General features: G+C 38.5%; 1 protein-coding gene across 1 annotated transcript in view; it reads left to right on the top strand.

The window, feature by feature from the left end:
• The first annotated feature begins 11,406 nt into the window (after positions 1-11,406).
• Positions 11,407-15,335, top strand: part of LCA5 (lebercilin LCA5) — a 30,470-nt gene continuing 26,541 nt past the window's right edge. The window contains exon 1 of the mRNA XM_015816807.1: positions 11,407-11,525. The gene's annotated coding sequence lies outside the window, so the exon portion shown is untranslated. The remainder of the gene's footprint in view (positions 11,526-15,335) is intronic.

Below are 15,335 nucleotides of genomic sequence, written 5' to 3'. Positions count from 1 at the left end.
AAGATGTAAAGAATATTTAAAATGTAAAGCACTGTTCTGTTAGAAGAAAAGATTTATGTTTATGTAGTTTTGGTGTATGGTGTATGGTGAAAAATAAAAAAAAATTTTTAAGACAAACCAGTGGAATAAAGAATATATCGGCTGAACGGAGAACAGTGGGATGAAGAATGGACAAGTATTCAGCTATTTCACTGACCTCCTTAACAGATGTTTATGGAAAGGTGATATGCAAAGAAGGGATGGGGGAGGGGGAACCATGCAAAGATAAAAGCTTTTGAACGGTTGTGCATTTTCTGTACATACTTACATCCTAACACTGTGTGAAGGATGCAATTTCCCTTATTTTAAAACCTTGCCTAGAAGAACCCAAAGCAAGATAGGATTTATTTGCACCCCACCATCATTATTTTTATAAATAATTCAGGATAGTGACATACACAATTCCTCCTCCTATTTTCTACATAACTACCCTGTGGTGTGAGTTGGGCTGAGACAGAGTGACTGGCCCAAAGTTACCCAGCTGCTTTCATGGCTAAAGTAGGACTAGTAGTTGATGGATTAGTAGGTGTTACTTATGGGTGTGCAAGAACCAAGAAAGTTCGCTTTGAAAGTGGAAATTCTTGATCTTTAACACAGATGTACCCTTGATTCCAACCATCCTTTTGGCTATAATTTGTATTTGGCTCCTAATCCCAGGTTAATGCACTAATGTTTCCATGAATTGCATTGGTGGCTCTTTTCTTTCACGTTTATCAGATCCTTCCTCTTGATCTTTTGCTTTTGAGTTAAAGATGGTGGTTGCCTTTTTATTTATTTTCTCAATTCCTTTGGGGCTATTTTAGTTTAGGTTTACAAATTTGTACCTTTGTTTTTCTTTGCTCCTTGGAAACCCAAGACCTGACAGATAAAGTTTCAGTACCTGCAGGTTTTTGTGGCAAGGAATCACAACATGAAAATATCCTGATTGCGCTGGTGACCCTCTTTAACACACCAGCCCTACCAATCTTCTAGCTCCACTTGTCTGATAATTTAGGGCTTATAATTTTATACGTGTGTTTTTTCAAAATATGCAGCACAAGTTATATTTTATCTAGTTTAATGTTTGTATTTTATTCAATATCTCTTTTTATTAATTATTCTTTCAACTGACTTCGGCATTTAGAATATATTTGTGCTTTCTCATAGTCACCATGGACTTCCCCTTCCCCTATACATATTAAATGTGACTGGTGAGGAACAAAAGTTTGCTCAGTCCAAGTTCAAATCCTGTCTGGGGAACATGAGAAACTATCAACTTTTTGCACCCCCGTACTCTACTCTAGGATCCTATTCAGAACATTGCACAGAGACCAGCAATGGCTCGGAGCATTTGCCCCATCATTCGAAAGAGATCTTAAGCAGTCACAATTTCTTTCTGCCAGATAGGAGGTTTGTATCATCTCGCAGCCACTAATTTGCCTTCTCTGGAAACCTGTTTTCACAATGGTTTAAGTACTGTCATCACATGAAATGCAAAATAGATTATTAATAGACGCACTAGTTGATTATACTTTTAAATTATTTGCCTATTGAAAGCAGGGCAGAAAAGTAGCACTAGAACAATGGCTAAAGAACTACTGTTTTTCAGGTTTAAATAATAAATGTAGCACACCTAGCAGCAATAACAGTTATAAGACTAAATAAATCCAAGGGGAAACAACTGCTGGGGGAAAAAAAAAACCTCTACCACCTTAGCAAAATGGATAGGGATGGGAGCCCAGTGGATGCTCTCTACTACCCACTTGGAAAAGTATTTTGTAAATATCAATAGAATCTGCGGAAAGGTCATTCAGGTACAATGTGGACTGCCACTGCAGAAAGATTTATTCATTTATTTATTAATCAAATGTATTCATTTATTTATTAATCACTATTTACGTGACTCTGAGCCATTTACAAGTAAAAACCATAAGAGTGGTTATATAAACAGGAAGAAATCTAGTGGGGCTCCCACAGGCTCACAGCAAACGGCATCTTTGAATAAATGTAGCTTCACAGTCATAAATTTGGCATCCCTGTCCAAGTAGGGTAAAAGGCAATCAGACAGTGAATCCGATTATCTCTTTCCATATACTTGAAGAAATAGAGAAAAAGAACTGAATTCTATGAACGTGCTATTTATCTGTGACTATGCTATTTGTCAGACTTCATTTTCTTTCACATCAAAAACAGGCAGCTCATCTAATCTGTTTCCAAGTTGTATTTACTTATTTCACAGCCCAAATGCCTACAGGAATATCTTTATCACTTTGCGAAAGTCCAACATGGTTCCGGTAATCTAAATGCTCTTCCACAGGGCAAGTGAGGTAAAAAAGAAGATCTTGTTCTCCTCCATTATTTTATATTTAAAGTTTAGACTTACCATCTTTGTAGACATTTAAAATAATCTCTCTTCCACTCTATTCACTAAATATTTCTTAAGGTGGCAGTTTACTTTGCAAATGTTAACTTAGGACATGTCTATAATGCTGAGTCACCACAAAAGTACTTACTAAAATAAAAAACTTGGCCATTTTGCTGGATTCCAACGAGATCTATAAACATCCAGTTATAGAGCAGAACTAAACTTATTTTTATAAGCATCCATCCCATTCCAAGAATTAAAAAATGTCAGGGATTTCAATATTCATCCAAAATTGTTTTCTTGGATAAAGTCACTAGAAATGTTTGATGTTTCTATGCCATAAAGCTTCCTTATACGTACGGCATATACAATCTGAATGAAAGATAAGGGTATTCTGTATTAGTACTCTAAGAGATTCCTCTCTCCACCAAATTTTGGGGTGATACAGGTTTTCCTGCTATGAGCAAAGTCAGTTTTCATCCTCCTTTTTCCTTTCTAACAAAGATTATTGTAAGAGACTACCCTCCTCCCCTTGGCCTAGTTAAGCCAAGTGAGTCATTTCCATCTAGCATGTCTGCTTTCTTAGGGCAATTCTAGCTCCTAAAATTAGGATGTTTGGGTTGCCAACTCTCTATTAGATGAACTAAGACACCTCCATAAAAAATTAAGAGGACTCCTCCCAAGTATCTTAAGGGCAAATCAGACAATAATATATTAACTGTATATTTCCTCCAGTAGGTGTTTTCAAAGTTATTTAATTGCCAGAAAGCAGTAGAATGATGGAATCTAACATTCCCCCCCTCACCTTTTCATAGAAAAACTCATACATGCTCAGTATCATATGCTGCTTAGAAGCAAACTGTACAGAGTGTAAAAACAGAAATGCACATCCCAGTATGTGAGAAAAAGATGTTGTGATTCTGAATAGGAGAAAAGTAACACAGGAACTTGGATATATGTGGGGGGCGGGGAGCAATGAGAAATATTTCTTTTTTTATTTATTTACTGTTGAGCTAATTTATAATCTATCCGCTTTGTTTCTACCACACAGTTAAAAAAAACTGCTCGAAAGGAAATTGGTTAGTTCGAGCAACCTGATACGTATATATTTACAAGTGTATCCACACATGCACACTCCTTCCAGTTATTCTTTGCTTGAAAGACTTTATGTAAAAGCTAGTAAAATGAGACAGAGCTTTCGGCTATCGGGTTATAGACAGCAGAATGTCAATTAGATATAATGATTAACTGTGATATTAGGTTTGCAAAATAAACTGTCGTGGATACTTATTATAAACAACTAGTCACTAGCAGAATGTAACTACATAAATGCAAGGAAATATCCTTCTTTTTAAAAAATATAATTTATAGATTAGAAAACTCAGTAGAGATTTTCTCATGAAAGTACAACATCCTCCATCATTTTTTATTTTTCCTTTAAAAAAAACATAATTCCACCATAATATGCCATTCTTCCACAGAAGCAATCTTTAAAAATCTCCAGTTTTATAGAAACCAACTGTTAAAACAGGGGACCCTAACCCCTAGGACAGGGGTAGGCAACCTCAGCTCTTTTATGACTCATGGACTTCAACTCCCAGAATTCCTGAGTCAGCATAGCTGAATTGAAGTCCATGAGTCATAAAAGAGCCGAGGTTGCCTACCCTTGCCCTAGGACTCAGACTGGTACCATTCTGTGGTCTATTAGGAACTTGGCCGCATAGCTGGAGGTGAGTGGCAGGCAAGCAAGCAAAATCATCCCCTCTGGTCCGTGGAAAAATTGTCTTCCACGAAACCGGTCCCCTGTGCCTAAAAAAGGTTGGGGGCCACTGTGCTAGATCTGAAATTTGTCAATTCTACATTTATATATTCAAAATATATTCAATTATAATTATTTTCTTAATTGTATTTAAGATTAGGCCTGGAAGAATTCTCTAGCCAAGACCCCCAGAAGGATGGACAAATGGATTAGTGAGATCTTTTAGACAGAAATGCAGCCCATCAATGGTATGAGAAAATCCAAAATAACCTGATCCAGTCTAGACATTTACAATGCTGAGTATATACAACTGTGCCTTATCCTAATCTCCATGTGGTTTGTCTAATACAATACAAGTGAAGCAAGAAGAAAGCAGTCATGATTATATATGACAGTTAGCAGTATCATGATAGCAGTATATAGATCACCTTTCTTTATTGATGGATTTACACTCCTGTCTGAAAGAAAGCAATGTCTAATAAACCTAGCCTTGTGACGTGAAGGGTATCATGAAGCTGTGAGTTCTTACTGCACTTGGATAAACTCTTGGTTTATTGTATATGGACACTTCTAAAGCTAAAGAATTGAGGGCTTTGAACTATGGTGCTGGAGAAGACTCCTGCGAGTCCCCTGGACTGCAAGGCGATCAAACCGGTCAGTCCTAGAAGAGATCAACCCTGACTGCTCTTTAGAAGGCCAGATCCTGAAAATGAAACTCAAGTACTTTGGCCACCTAATGAGAAGGAAGGACTCACTGGAGAAGAGCCTAATGCTGGGAAAGATTGAGGGCAATAGAAGAAGGGGACGACAGAGAATGAGGTGGCTGGATGGAGTCACTGAAGTAGTAGGCGTGAGCTTAAATGGACTCCAGAAGATGGTAGAGGACAGGAAGGCCTGGAGGAACGTTGTTCATGGGGTCGCAATAGATTGGACATGACTTTGCAACTAACAACAACAACAAAAGATAAATCATTAAATCTGTGAGACACAGAGCCTGATAGCTTTTTTCAGGAGTCCTGAAATGAAGATGTGTACTTTTGTTTGAGATTCAAAATGTAATACACAGAAGAATGAACAGAAAACAAGTAGTCCTTGATTTACAATCATTCACTTGGAAAAAAGTGACTATATGACTGTTTTTCACATAATCGTTGCAATATTCCCATGGTCATGAGTTCAAAATTCAAGCGCTTGGAACTGGCATATATTTATGACAGTTGCACTGTCCTGTATGATGACCATTTTTCACCTTCCCAGTTGGTTTCCAACAAAGTCAGTGGGGAAGCCACATTTGCTTAACGACCACATGAATCATGTAACAACTGATTCACTTAATAACTGTGGCAAGAAAGTTACAAAATGAAGTACAACTCATTTAACAATTTCCCTTCTTAGCAAGGAAATTTGGGGCTCCCTTGTGATCGTAAGTCGAGAACTACCTGTAATTGTTATCTATTATTTTTTTTTGAAGAGCTGGGATTCAAGTTGCAAGATTTTCCTATGAGGTCAAAACATACTGATCTGGGATCCTTTCAACAGGCAGGGCCAGTATTTCCTCCTGCATCCTCATGATCAGATTTCTGAGGGCATGGGAAGCTGAGCTGATTAACTTTCAGCTCAATCCTCTAGCAGGGCAATTTAAAAAAAAATGCTGTAGATGGGAACAACTGGTCCCCTATTAGAAACCTGCCTCCTGGGATTTCCTCCTTCCATCTCATATTTCAATGTCAAGCTTCCAGCCCTCTCACCCTTCCTTCCCACCCACACCTGATATAGGGGAATGTCAAGAGGAGTGGCTTTGCTCCTCCTCCCAATTCATCATGTTTCTGTTCCTTGCTGCACAAGAAAATATATCAAGAAAACAAATAGAGAATGCCAGTTTTCTAATTTCCTCTTTCACCTTCTTTTATCTTCCTCCTCCTCCTCCTCCTCCTCCTTCGGCTATTGAAATTTCAGCTGCAAAGATACTAATGAAATGCTGCAAACAGCAGGTAGGAGTCACTTGTTGAGATGGTGGCCATCTAGATAGAATGAAGTAAGTAAATAAATAAATTGGGACAAGGCTGATGACTGGAAGTGCCCTATTTTTTCCCCTTAAAATCAATATTCAAACCATTTAAAATAGAATCTGCAATATGTGCCTGAGCTATGTTTACAGGGCTAGTAATCTACAGGATACTGGTATGTACCAGTATGTAGTTACTGCTATAGAAAGCTGGATTTTATCACAATTGTCTGAAGTAGTGTTGAAGCTCCACTCAGAGGATTCATAGACAACTGCAGGGATATTCACATCCATTCAAAAGCTTTCACAAAGCAGCAAATGTAGCACTAATCGCAATCATGACCCTGATGGATGGTTCACGCCATATGCTAAGTGACAGCATGTCCAATAAGTCACAATTGGATGAGTTCAGATACATTAAACCATATAACACTATTTATGAACCACAACGGCTAAGCCAAAAACAAGCAAACAACAGAGTGAGTGAATCCTGACAGTAAGTAGAAGGATAGAAAGATTCAAGAAAGTAGATAAAACAAGTTAGTCCAGTCTTATTAGCAAAAGATACAAAAGTCTCCTTGGAAGTTCTCAAGTCAATTAAAACTTTTGTGACAATTAAAAAAAATAATCCTATAATACTTCGTTTGGGTAAGATACTGTGCTCCAATTTTCTTGGAGGAAAAATGGGTATGAACATAATAACATTAAATAAATTGGAAGATTGACTTCCCAATCCCATGTAGATATTTAACTGACAAATTTAGATAGAAATGGGAGAAGAAATGTACTCTGTATAACAGGAGCAACCTACTACTTTAAGGTATTTATTATAGTAAAAACCAACTTGGGTTGAAAGAGAAGGTAGGGAAAACCACAACTTAACTAAAATTAATTCAGGAGACAGAGCTATTGGTAGTCCTCAACTTATGACAGTTCATTTTATGATGGTTCAAAGTTATGACGGCCTTAAAAAAAGTGACTTACGACCTTGTACAACTGTCGTACCATTCCCATAGTCACTTGATCACAATTTGGACACTTGGCAACTGGTTCTCCTTTACAATGGCTACAACTGCAGCCACATGATTGCCATATGCAATCTTCTAACCAGTTTCAGATAAGCAAAGTCAATTGTGGAAGTGAATTGCTTAACAACTGTACTATTAGCTTAATGACTACGATTCACTTAACAACCATGGTAAAATGGTTGTAAAATCGGGTTTGGTTATGTGATGACTCGCTTAATGACCACATGGCTTAAGAACCAAAATTCTAGTCCCAACTCTACTTTTTAAATTGAGGACCACCGTATCTAGGCATTAGAATGTTCTGCCCCCTTGATTATATGACTATAAATCACATTTGGAGGAAATAAACTATTAAATTCAGTGAAACAATGCAAAACTCAAATACATTAATATGTGCTAGGAACCTGGATCACTTTACAAAATGAGCATCATTATGCAAGCTCTGCCTTTTTTCTAGATACGTTGTAATGTTTCGTTAGGGGCAGAGCTTATCATGGAACACTTATTTTCTATTGAAAATTGATGGGATTCTGTGTACACCAATGGATGAATCCTCATTTACTGATCAAAAAGCACAAAGTAGTAGTAATGACAGGAATTCTAATAGTGTTATCAGAACAAAGAGGATCAATATGAAAATTAATGTATCAAAATTAAGATAGTTTTGATCTGACAGGGAAAATGAAGTGAACAGTTGTAAACTATACATGACAAAAACAGAGCAAGTATTGTAGGCGAATGTTTACTAAGGATAGGAAGATGGATGAGGAAATTTTAAAACGTGCAAGAGTAGGTAGAAGAATGGCAGGTGGTATTTAGCCAGTGGTAAAGAATGAATATTCTTTACAAAAATGACTATGCATAAGGCTGCTCTTATATGTTTATAGTTTGTTATATGGAACTGAAAATTAGATATATCAAAAGAAACATGAAAATAGAATGCAGTGGGAATGAAGTACTTAAAAACATATGTGATATAATAGGTTCAAAAAAGGAGGGTAAATGAACATGGGCTGAACACAAAAAAGAGTAATCGGTAGTACAGGTTGTCCTCGCTTAACGTCCTCTTGTTCAGCAACTGTTTGAAGGCATTCAACCAGGGGACTTAAGTTGCGGCTGTGATTGCAATTTAGGCACTTGGCAACCAGCTTGCATTTGTGATGTTGCAACATCCTGTGATCATGTTAACATCATTTGCAATCTTTGCTGCCAGCTTCTGACAAGCAGTCAGTGGGGAGATCAGCAGGTTATAAATGGTGATCATCTGACTGTGTGACATGAAACAGGGTTGGATTCCCCTAATGACGGCACCTAGAACTCCCAGAACTGCTGTCATACATTGATATGATCATGTGACATCGTGCCTTACAACTGCATCACTTAGTGACAGAGATCTTGCCCCTAATTATTGTTAATAAGCTAGAATATGTACATTGCATGTACATTGAAGGAATTTCGGGGAGAATGAGAATAAAATAAAATAAAATAACAAATATATGAAAGAAGGTTAAATGTGAGAGGCAGGGGAAAATAGAGTTTGTTATTTTAGGACAGTGTTGAGAAGACTTTAAAAAAAAAGAGAATAGAAGTTTAAAGAACAGCAAGTATAAAGGTTTGCATGGGCATGACAGAAGCAAAGATAGCTTGCAAGAATAAAAGTACATATAGAGAGATATGGTTGATGATGTTGGTTTAAACTAGATAAATTATATGTCCTTTCATTTTTTTTAATGTATGCCTTAATTTATTTGGTTTATTATTCCTTACACATTTCCTCCGTTTTGCATAAGGAATAATATAATAAGCACATATGTATGAGTCAGAATATTCTGTGACCAATTTTCTATGCCTTTCAGCCAACATACATAATTATTTTCTAAATGCATTTATGTATGTATGTATGTATGTATGTATGTATGTATGAATAAATAATACATACATACATACATACATACATACATACATACATAAATGCATTTAGAAAATAATTACATACCCTGGCTTTATTATCTTTATTAATAACTCAAAGCTGTGAATTACCCTATATGCTCCACAATTCAGAATAATGATCCATTCAGCAATGACATATGAAATGTATCAATTTGTTATTCAAATAAAAACATTCCATCAATAAAAACAGAACTGAAGTTGTACTAACTAATTAGATAGAAGTTGATATTAGTAAGCTCTTTAAATTAAATTAGTGGGAATTATTCTGAAGGAAATAAGAATTAGCTTTGTATATTTCATGTGCTTTAAGTTGTAGATAAAATTATGATGTATAATTTGACTTTTAACCCAACTTGAGGATGAGCAAATCAGACAATAGACTCAGAATTAAGTAAACAAATAAAAAACACAGAAGAAAGAGGAAGAAATGGAACGGATGTGGAAAATATAAAGAATTTAGTCAAATCAGAATGGATTAAATTGCTGAATGCCTCCCAGGAAATGAAGCACAATCTATTTTTATTTTCTTTCTACAAGTTGGAAATATTTTTAAATTTAAATTTTGACTTTTCGCTATTTTATAAAATTAGATTATTGGTCCAACCTGTTTCATAATCAAGTTTAAGAAATGATAGCAGTGGCAAAATTGTCAATGTTTTTCTAGGTTTATTTATACAATGTGTAGACACATTTTTTGGTCTTGCACATCTTTATACAGGTAGTCCTCGATGTACGACCACAACTGAGTCCAAAATTGTGTTGCTAAGTGAGAAATTTGTTCAATGAGTTTTGGTCCATTTTACGAGTTTTCTTGCTACACTTGTTAAGTGAATCACTGCAGTTGTTAAACTAATAACCATGTTAAGTGAATCTGGTTTCCCCATTGATGTTGCTTGTCAGGTGGCAAAAGATGGTCACATGACCATGTGACACTGCAACTGTCATAAGTGTCAGTGGTCAAGCATCTGAATGTAAACCACATAACCACGGGGATGCTGCAACGATCATAATTCTGAAAAATGGTCATAAGTCACTTTTTTCAGTGTTGTTGTAACATCTAATGGTCACTAAGTGAACTGTTATAAGTCAAGGACTATCTGTATTTTTAAAATAAAGAACCTATACAGTTTGGGCTGAAATTCAAAGATTTGTTTCAACTCTGCATTCCACATTAAAAACACTGCTGTGAGCCACTTCAGGTGAAAACATAATAAAATATATTCAGATAAAATAAGGATAGGGGTTTCATTCATAATAAAAAGCAGCTTGGAGTGTACAGTATTTGAACTACTGAGTGAATTGATATAAAGCAAAAACAACAAAAAAAGTAGCAATTTTGAAGCCGTGTTAAATGAACATGCCGGTTGATATTCACACTGTACTCATTTCTAATGTACTCACTGGAAAGAGGCTTTCCATTATTCACAGATATCCGTTAAAGGCAAAGAAACAGCACTGCACTGATTCGTGTCATTTGCACAAATGACTTTTGTTATTTGTACATGACTGGCCCTGAAAACCCAGCTATTTGCACGCCAAATTCATTTTCACTGGATGCCTATTAAATCGAGCTCTCACGGCGATTAAAATGCACGGCTCTTTGGTGTCATTCCTCTGAGTACAAGAAAAGAGTGTTGAAATTTATCTCCACAGATAAATACTGATCAAATATCCCTTATTTTCTAAGTTTGCTTAGGAAAAGCACGTTTGAAGAGCTTAGGACAGGGGTAGGCAACCTTGGCTCTTTTATGACTCGTGGACTTCAACTCCCAGAATTCCTGAGCCAGCCATGCTGGCTCAGGAATTCTGGGAGTTGAAGTCCACGAGTCATAAAAGAGCCAAGGTTGCCTACCCCTGGCTTAGGAAGAAAGCGAGGCCAGTCACGCTTCAGTGTTACGTAGTTTCAATCGCTACCCTACGAGGTAAGTGCAGCGCGAACGCAACGCCACACCAGCTTCTCCGGCAGACTGCCAACTTGTCCCTCGCGGCTGGAAGAAAACACTCGCCTGCATCACCGAGCCCAGAGGCCTTCCTTTTCTCTAGGAATCTTCCGGTGCGCCAACCAATAAGGCAGCTTTCCTGCATAGCCTCTCCCCCAATGAGAAGAAGGCCGCTCTTCCTCTCTTTCCCGCCCTTTCCGGACTAATCAGACGCGGCGATTGGCTTTTCCGGTGAGGTTTTTTTTCGACAAAGCGGGCAGCCAATAGGGCAGACTTAGAGAACCTCCTCCCCACCTCTTCCCTCTTATCCCCGCCCCTTTGCTTTCTTCTTCGCCCGCGTTACCTTGGAACCTGCTGTAAATATTCTGGGGCGCCTTGGTGACGCGGCGACGCCTTTAAGGGAGCCCTGGTAACCGTCCGGCTTCGTCAAGGGGGGGGGAAGTAGAGACCCCGGAGTCAGGTAGGGCGAGGGGCTCGCTGGGAGGGAGCCGGGAAGCCGGGGTGGCGGGTGGGCATTGCAGGGCAAGGTTTCTTGGCGGTCGCATTGCCTCGGTGCCTCCCTGGTGTAGGCTCCGTTCCACGTTGGGAAATGATTACTTTCGACGTCCTCCGCGTCCTCGTTTTGTCGGAGGTCTTTTCCTCCCCCCCTTTTTTTCATACACTATAAAACGACCGGTGGCTCCCTAAAGCCAGGCAGCTTTCTTGGGGTGCCAGTGATAGGCAGGAGGACGTGGCACTCAGGAGGCTCCGTTGCCTCCCCGATCCAGTTGTCTTTATGCATTTCTGCGAGTCTACCCTTAACTCGCTGGGTAATCTTGGGGGAACAATCCTTCTCTCTCAGCCGAATTTACCCAGGACAGTGGTTCTCAACCTTTTTAATGCCGCGACCCCAACCGGTCGTAAGTCGAGGAATAAACCGGTCATAAGTCAAGGACTAAACCGGTCGTAAGTCGAGGACTACCCAACCGGTCGTAAGTCGAGGACTTTCCCTGCCCGGGAGCACCGTGCATGCATGGTTCCGCCCCCTGCGCCGGTCGAGGCATAGCTGGCAAGCGGCAGAGACGGAGCAGGCTGACCACCAGCTGGCCCAGCCCAAGGGAGGTAAGGCACCCGCCGGAAAAGGGGAAAAAAATGGCGGACAGCCTTGCTTGGCGACCCCTGTGAAATAGTCGATTGACCCCAAATGGGGTCCCGACCCACAGGTTGAGAACCACTGACCCAGGAGGGTTGTTGTAGGAAAAAAGTGGAAGAAAGGAAATCAACTATGTTACCTTGGAGGAAGCGTGGAATAACATAACACCACCATCCTCGGTGCACACAACTGAAGTTTGTGTAGAAATGTCATAAACCAGTGGTAGTGAACCTATGGCATGGGTGCCAGAGGCGGCACTCAGAGCCCTCTCTGTGGGCACGCGCGCCGTCGCCCCAGTCCTAGGCCTTCAGCTGGGTTTTATAAAACCTTTTCACTTTAGGCCTCCGCCATGTGCAAAAAAAAAAGGTTCAATCAATCAGTCAATTTCAACTTCTCGCAGGAAAAAAAAAGTTGGAATTGATTGATTGAACTTTTTAGTCCCACCCAGTCTGCCATTACCACCACAGCCACGCCCACCCAATTGGCCACGCCCACCCAATTGGCAACACTCAGCCAATGGGTCACACCCACCCGGCACTCAATGATGCATAAGTGGGTTTTGGGTTGCAGTTTGGGCACTTGGGCTCTAAAAGCTTTGCCATCACTGTACTACTTAATTGAGCAATAACACCAGATATTTTAATACATTTATAATGTATAAATATAGCAAGAGAAGATGGACCATCTCTCAGAGATACATAGTATGTGATATTTTAAAGAAGTTTACTTGATATTAATCTCGGAAACTGGTTTTAAAAATATCAGTATCCCAGCATTCTTATTTTAAGCTCAAAACAAAAAGCAATCACCTAACTAAATAAGGATAAAAGCAAATTTCATTCAGTCCAAGATTTCTACCATGTTGCAATCTCAAAGGAATCCTTTGGGGATATTTTACCTCATGAGATATCATAATGAAAGCAAGGCACATTTTCCACTTCCTGCTAATGTTAAACAGAAGTACTTCATACTAAATAATATGGAATAATCCAAATCATTTATGCTTATTCAGAAGTGAATCCCAGTGCTCAGTGAAGTTTATTTCCTAGAAAGTCTGTTTATTATAGCATTTATATTATAAATGTAATACTTTAACAATTATTTCTCACCAATTTTTAAATATAGTTAACCAAGTAACAATCAAGAAAGAAAATGTTTTGCCAGTAAAAGCATACAGCAGCTAAGAATTGTGTATTCCAGTGATGGCGAACCTTTTAGAGACTGAGTGCCCAAACTGCAACCCAAAACCCACTTATACATCGTCGGGTGCCGGGTGGGTGTGGCCCATTGGTTGGGTGTGGCCCATTGGGTGAGTGTGGCCCATTGGGTGGGCATGGCTGCAGTAGTAACGGCAGACTGGGTGGGACTAAAAAGTTCAATCAATCAATTCCAATTTTGCAAGATCTTTTTTTTCCGTGAGAAGTTGAAATTGACTGATTGACTGAACCTTTTTTTTTTGTACACGGCGGTGGAGGCCTAAAGCGAAAAGGTTTTATAAAACCCAGCTGAAGGCCTAGGACTGGGGCGACGGCGCGTGTGCCCACAGAGAGGGCTCTGAGTGCCGCCTCTGGCACCCGTGCCATAGGTTTGCCACCACTGAAGTAGTATCTTAAATATTTTCTAAGTTGTTTTTTGGCATCATTTATTAGGCTTTTTTATTTCCTTCATGGATAGGTATACATATGAATAACATAATTATTGTTGCTTTTGTTGTGACAATCATATACTCTCAAAGTCTCAGCATTAGAGATAATTCTGTGCTGCCTTGTGAGAACTGGTGTATTGTTGTATTATTCGTCCAGTACACAAGCTGTGGAATCAAACTGGAATTGAATTGAATTTAATCAAATTTGTACTTGAATTGAAGCCTGAGAATTCAATGTTACACCCCGAACATTAAAGTAGGAAGAAAATTGCATCAAAGTAAACAAGTGAAGCTGCATGTCTTTTTAAATCCCTTTTTATATTTATTATTCAACTAGCTGTACCCGGCCACGCGTTGCTGTGGCTCAGTCTGGTTAAATGGAAAAGAAAGAAAAGAGAAAGCGCACATTTGTAATATGTTTAATTTCACAATGCTTGTGGGTATACAATATTTTTTGTTGTTCCATTGTCTGTGCACATATAGAGATTGTCTGGTTTGCCGACTCTAGAACACGCAACATATCATTGTCCATGTGAGAAGCAATCCGTGTCTAGATCTAAACCGCACAATTCTAAAGATTGGCCCTGAGCTTTGTTGATGGTGATTGCAAACGCCAATCGAATTGGGAATTGCAATCTCTTAAATAGAAATGGCATATCCGTTGGAATCATAAGCATGTTTTTACCTGTCACAGGTGTGACATCTATATAAAAGTAGGTATCTAAAAACACACGCGTATTCGAATGCAACGTTGTGTCAACATTTCAAAGCAATCAGTGAAGAACTTTCGGAGATTTAAGATTTTGAACAAACGAACATTTACATTTTTATTTATATAGATTTCCTGAAGAAACAAACATTGAAGTACATCATGGTCTATATAACTGTGAACATCATTGAAAATAAAACCCATGAGGGAAAAATTATACACTAATTCTACACTAATTCTAAAAGGCTAGAAATAGGTTTTCATGACTTTAGATTCTAGTTGTTAAGTGAATCTGGCTTCCCCATTGACTTTGTCAAAAGGTCGCAAAAGGTGATCTCATGACCCCAGGTGCAGCCATCATAAATATGAGTCAGTTGTCAAGCATCTGGATTTTGATCACGTGACCATTGTCATAAGTGTGAAAAACAGTATAAGTCACTTTTTTCAGTGCCGTTGTAACTGCAAATGGTCACTAAAATGAACTGTTGTAAGTCAAGGACTACCTGTATACACTCTCAGATAAGCCCATCATTGAATAATCAATCCAATTTGAGGGAGGGGTATATTTTGGCAGTTAAAGTTTTTGACTTATTTGAAACTATATGCAATATGTTCTCACTGTCCTCAAGGAAATGTAGATAATCTTCAGGATGATACGAATTATGTGTCCATGTGTGTTGAAATTAAAAAGATAATTAAATGAATTATTAAATTATTAAATTTCATGATAGCTAAAAGTTTTTTAATTGTAAAAGTTCTTATAGTTGCTAAAGTAACACAAATT

The sequence above is a fragment of the Protobothrops mucrosquamatus genome, unplaced genomic scaffold (assembly GCF_001527695.2).
Source record: "Protobothrops mucrosquamatus isolate PMUCROS unplaced genomic scaffold, P.Mucros_1.0 scaffold503, whole genome shotgun sequence".
Lineage (NCBI taxonomy): Eukaryota > Metazoa > Chordata > Lepidosauria > Squamata > Viperidae > Protobothrops > Protobothrops mucrosquamatus.
The sequence above is the reverse complement of the archived record's forward strand: the minus strand, read 5'-3'. Positions and strand labels throughout refer to the sequence as shown.